This window comes from Perca fluviatilis, chromosome 1 (assembly GCF_010015445.1).
Source record: "Perca fluviatilis chromosome 1, GENO_Pfluv_1.0, whole genome shotgun sequence".
NCBI lineage: Eukaryota > Metazoa > Chordata > Actinopteri > Perciformes > Percidae > Perca > Perca fluviatilis.
In genome coordinates, this window is record NC_053112.1 from 1,774,510 (window position 1) to 1,780,257 (window position 5,748).

General features: G+C 40.8%; 1 pseudogene; it reads right to left on the reverse strand.

The window, feature by feature from the left end:
* Positions 1-3,207: 3,207 nt before the first annotated feature.
* On the reverse strand, positions 3,208-4,180 carry LOC120566844 (annotated as a pseudogene).
* Between the last annotated feature and the right edge of the window lie 1,568 nt (positions 4,181-5,748).

Consider the following 5,748-nt stretch of genomic DNA (forward strand, 5'->3'; position numbering starts at 1 on the left):
CACTCAGTCCAAGAACTTGCTCGCTTTTTATCAACTCTACATCCACAAACAAGAGGACTTTTCACCGAGGTGGAACAACTGATCCACTTGTGCCTCTGTTTACCAGTGTCTACTGCTGGCTCGAACGCTCTTTCTCAGCTCTTCGCCCTGAAAAACCTGGCTCCGTAGCACTATCGCTCAGAGTAGACTTTCTCACATGGCACTGCTTCACATCCACAAAGACATTTTGGATGATCTGGATATTCAGGGTCTCATGGCAGAGTTTATCAGCCGAACTCCAGAGCGCAAATCTACCTTTGGTGTACCGGAATCATCGTAAGGTAAGACACGGTGTCTTACATCTCTGCGTCTTTTCCTGCTGCCGTGCAGGCCCAGATGGTAGCCTATATGATTGTGATTTATGTATGCCTATTATATAAAGAACGAATAGTCTGTAACGTTTTAGAATTTGTCACATACTGTCGGATAAGACAGATTTTGCATAGTCTGTTACTTTGTGGCACTTTTTTTGGCCGTTATGCGGTATATGAACACTTAACTTACTTGTGTTGTGTTTTAAAATAAACATACATTGCCATCTAGAAAACCGATCCTGGTGTGTCGACCTCAGAGGTATAGAGCAGAGGTTTCTGGCACTCAAGAATGCAGGTTTTGATGGATGACCTCTTGACCTGTCAAAAAGTGATTGATGCCTACCAGATGTGTGTGACTGGACTGTTCCGGAAGGTTCTAGAAGGAAGGCGTGCCCCCGGAAATGACGTGTGTTAAGTGATGCAATGAGGGAGATACAGGAAGTAGAAAGATGCTTCATTTAAATGATCCAATGAGGGAGATACAGTAAATATCCGTATGCGTTTGAAATGAGCCAGTGAGAGAAGAATTAAATCAAGTATCTTTACACTCTTTTGAGCAGTGAGCAGAACGTGTGAAAGGCAGGGTTGTAAAATAGGAATGTGTAAGGCTCCTCTTACAACAGGCCAAGGAAGTAGCGTTAATAAGCGTGAATGGGCCTAAGCCCAAAGGTCAATGCATTTCTACCCACACTCACACTCACGCTCAACACACACACACACACACACACACACACACACAGACACAAACAGCCACACTTCATGTTGTCAGTACATGTTGATCGTATGTCTGTGCATGCTTAGCTCTACTCCATATGTCTGGCCCCTGTGTCCTCCGCTGCTCCGTACTCATCTGGCTGTGCCTTCTTCGTTCTGGCCCGGGATCGGTGTTCACTCCCCTTTTCCCAACACACCCCTTTTTCCTGCGCCTCTTTTATTTCCCATGCCCACAGCAACACTCTACCGGAAATTGCGTTTTCAATTCAAATAAGCGAACCAGTGAGAAGTAGTAAAAAAAAACTGTACCATAAATATGGTATTTTTCAACAGATCACCCAAAATCACAAATGGCATTTGAACACATAACATTCATTGTGACTACTTTCTTTGGAGTATAATATTCATCCATACACACACTCCTACAACTTTCCTGTGCTTGTGTGGCATTATACACATGAAACACACGCACACAAACAGACACAGTTCATGTTGTCTTGTTGCCGCTGCATGTGAGCCACTAATGTTCTTTTCACCACCATGTATAAACACCACTAACACCAACTTATCACCACTAGTTTTACACTAATTTTTTTGAAATGCATGGTCAATAAACCTCATTTATAGGAAACTATACCTAATCCTTGAGTTAAAAAAAGCTGAAATTATGAATTATTTAGACCAATATTAAAGGAAGGATAATCACAGACTGGTATATGTCAATGTTCAGCGAGGATAATGTTTAGAAACATTTAAACTGTCTTTTCAAATGCTAAAATATTTAATAAAACACCCCAAATTCAATGAAAGTAGAGATCCAATCTTCTGTCGTACTTTCCGAGCCACCGTTGTATGGAATCATCCATCCGTGTTATTTTTGGGTAAATACAATTATGTAGTTAAAAAGAAACCCACTTTAATGTTATTTTTTATTTCATTTTTATTTCTCTATGTGACTGTTTGTTATCACTTGTGGTTTCTTGAGTTGTCTCACATTAAAATAAAAAAATTAAATAAAAGAAGCACAGATTTCTGATATATATATAAAAATTTTTGAATACGGGAGCTGAAAAAAAAAAAAAGGTGAAACCGATTCATCCTCCACAATCACTGCTGGTGGAAACAAACATTTCCTCCTGTCACTCCTTCACATTAAAAGCATCCAACTGGTGATACACACAGGGGGCTTTTATTGTGAAGGAGCCACAGGAAACACAATGTACTCATAATGAAATACAACTTCTGTGTAAACCAGCTTTTCTGTTCAGTGTTTGGTGTCAAGTCACTGTTTACTCAGGCATTGTGTTCAACAACTGGTTTATTTTACAGTTTATATTCTACAATCACATATTTACAGATTTCGTTGACTTATAAACCAAACTTACCCACAAAACAAACCAAAAATAACCAAAGTGACTAATAATGAACCAAAACACTTTTCAGAAAAAATAGAAACATTCATTAACCTTTTATACCTGTATAATAACGACTCATATTGTGTTCTGTAGACACTATAGACATGTAATAGACCTTAAGCTGCGTTCAGACCAAAGTACACTTTATATTTCACACTCACTGTTTTCTGTCAGATGGTTTATAGATCTCGACATTTCCGACTGAACTTGAAGGCAGCTTTATTTCCGGGAGAAAGAAAAGAGATGAGTGAGATATAGCGAAGTGCTTTGTTGTTGCAGGAAACAATAAGCGGGACGGAGGGAGGGACTGAGGAAACAGTCAGCTGTTCCCCAAACTCCCGGGCAGTTCAGAGCCTGTGTTTGGTGTTTTGAAACGCAGGGTAGTGCAACTGGAAGGAAATTTCCTCAAAACACTGACAACTCTGGTCTCTGTTACATGATTGGCCACATGGCGTGACACAGGGTTGCGTTTCTCCAAAAGTTGAGTCGGTCTCAAAATTTTCATATATTGTGGATGCAGACTTACTCTTAAATGAAGGTGTCTTTTGAAACTGATTTCTTCTGGAAGTTAAAATAAATGTCTGTGGATTTAACAGAGGTTTTTAAAAATAGATATTCTGATGCAGTGTTGAAGAGATGAATGCATTAAATGATTTTGTTGACTATGTAATGGAATATCTATAATTAAACAAGTCTTAACAATGAAGTGAACATCAATCACCACATTTAAAAGATAGAAAATCCGATCAAAACTAATTATTAACATTTGTTTCCCTGAATGAAAATAAATAAATCAAAGTTAAGTGATTAGTTTACTCTGACAGGAGAGATGATCAGAGGAGCAGCAGTTTTTACCACCTTCATTCAGATAGGGACTGAAGAATGGGAAGAGTTTGTCAGTGAAGGAGCAGCCAGTAAAGGAGTAGATAAGAGCTGCAGCATCTGCGTCATAAGGAGAAAGGAGACCAGACCCTCCTCATAATCCACAAACACCCCACCTTCTGAGGAGGAGACTTCAGAGAGAGAAGGACTGAAGGGACAGCTAGAGCTTTGTACTCATTTCCATTTCTCAACCATATAATCCAGTAACCATCCTCAGGGCTCAGTGTGATGCTTCGCTTCCTGTTGATTGACTCTCTGGCCACTCCTAAATCCCATTCAGTCTTTCCTTTAACTTGAACCTCAAAGTAAAATCTGCCTGAAGAGAAACTCTGCTTTCCTAAAAACATTAGCACACTTAGAAAATCTCTCTGGGTTGTCTGGGAGATTCTTCCTCACATTACCAAGATTCACTTGTTTGCCATCATCAGACAGGATGAGATTAGGATGTGCTGTATCAGGATCAAGAGTCACATCCACTGCATACTGCTGGACCCTCTTCAGCTCGGCTTCAAGCAGCTTCTTCATCTCTTTACTGAGTGTCTCCTCCAGCTGAACCACAGCTTTCACCACAATCCCCTCATATGATGATGGATGGACGTTGACCTCTGTCCAGTCCTTGGTGGGTGGAGGTTGTTGGATGTTTAGGGACTGGACAGTCTGGAGAAGATGGAGGTGGTCTTCAGAGCGTGAGAGCTGCTCCACCTCAGTACTCCTCTTCATCAGCTCAGAGATTTCCTGTTCCAGCTCTTTGATGAAAGCTTCGGCCTGTTTTTCTCTTGTTTTCTGCTTCTCTTTGATCGTGTCGATGAGCTCATTCAGGCCTCTCTCAACAGACTCCTTCAGAGAAGTGAAGACCTGAACACCTTCTGCTATCTCTCTGTCTGCATCTTCCTCACTGAGGTCGACTGAGTGTTTGATCTCCTGAATCTTCAGTCGTCTCTTCTGGATCATCTGCTGAATTTCAGCCTCTGTCTTCCCCAGCTCTGCCTTCTTTCCTTCATATCCTTCTTTCAGAGGAACAACATCATGCATCTTGTGATCTAAAAACAGTGCAGAGCATGCGAACACAAGTCTGTTCGGTCTTACAGAACAGCTCCAGAGGATTATCGTGCTTTGTACACATCCTGCCTTCCAGGTTCTCCACAGCGTCGATCAGCTGATGTCTTTTCAGGCGTAACATTGTCAGATGAGGCTCCAGGTGAGTCTCACAGTAGGAGACCAGACACACAAAGCAGGACTTCAGGGCCTTCAGTTTGGTTCCAGTGCAGACATCACAGGGAACTTCTCCTGGTTTGGACACTTGTTGCTCTGAGCTGCTGCTGCTGGCTTTCTGTTGAGCTGACTGTCTGAACTGAGCAACCATCTCAGAGATGAAAGTGTTGACATGCAGCTCAGGTTTTGTGTTGAAAACCTTGTTACACATCGGACACAGGTACTGGTCATGTTTTTTTTTGTTTTTTTTTTTTTTTTTTTTTTTTTTTTTTTTGTATTGGTTATAGGAAAAACACAAAAACACAACCAACCGAAGGACCCCAACATCTGTTTTTGGGGTTTTTTTTGGTTTCCTTTCCCCCTTTTCACACTTGTTTTTTTTAAAAAAAAATTTTTTTAAATTTTTTTTTTTTTTTTTTAATTTTTTTTTTTTTTTTTTAAAAAAAAAGAAGCAAACAACCCCACCACCACCCTCCCTCCTTTCCCACCCCACCACCCACTATATACCCACCCCAGGGGGGCCCCCCATTTTTTATTATTTTTTGGTGCCCCGGGTTTTTCACTGTCTAAACACACTATATATTTTTAAGACATTTGAGATAATACAATGCCTAACTATCTGCACTGGGTTGTTGTTGTGGTTGGTGGTGCGTGGTAGTTGCAAGACGTATGTGTAAGTTCAAACATATGCTGTGTTCCAGGCAACCCGTTAACCGTGTTTACATAACCTTCTACTCGCGAAAGTGCCCTGGAACGGCTGTCAAACCGTTACCGTTAAACCCATAAGTTACTACCCGTGACCTCGGTAGCATCGTTGTACTCCCAGTTACAGGTTTTAACCTCACACACACATAAACAACAGTGGTGCCCCCTGTTGATGCTGTGCGGTGATTAACGGTGAGAAATATAAATAAATAGACATAAATAAGCAACGTAAAGTAGTTCCGCACATTGTAATCAAAACAATACACATATGATTGTGTACTACTTAGGGGTTGTCACGATTCTCCAAATCCTCGATTTGATTACATTTTCGATTCTAAGGTCACAATTCGTTTCTCGATTTTTACTTCTTTTTTTAAGCATAGGTTGCTATGCCATTTTTGAACTATGGTTATGGTTGAAGACGACGGTAGTAGCGCTACCTTGAAGGCTTGGTTGGGGGCTTAAAA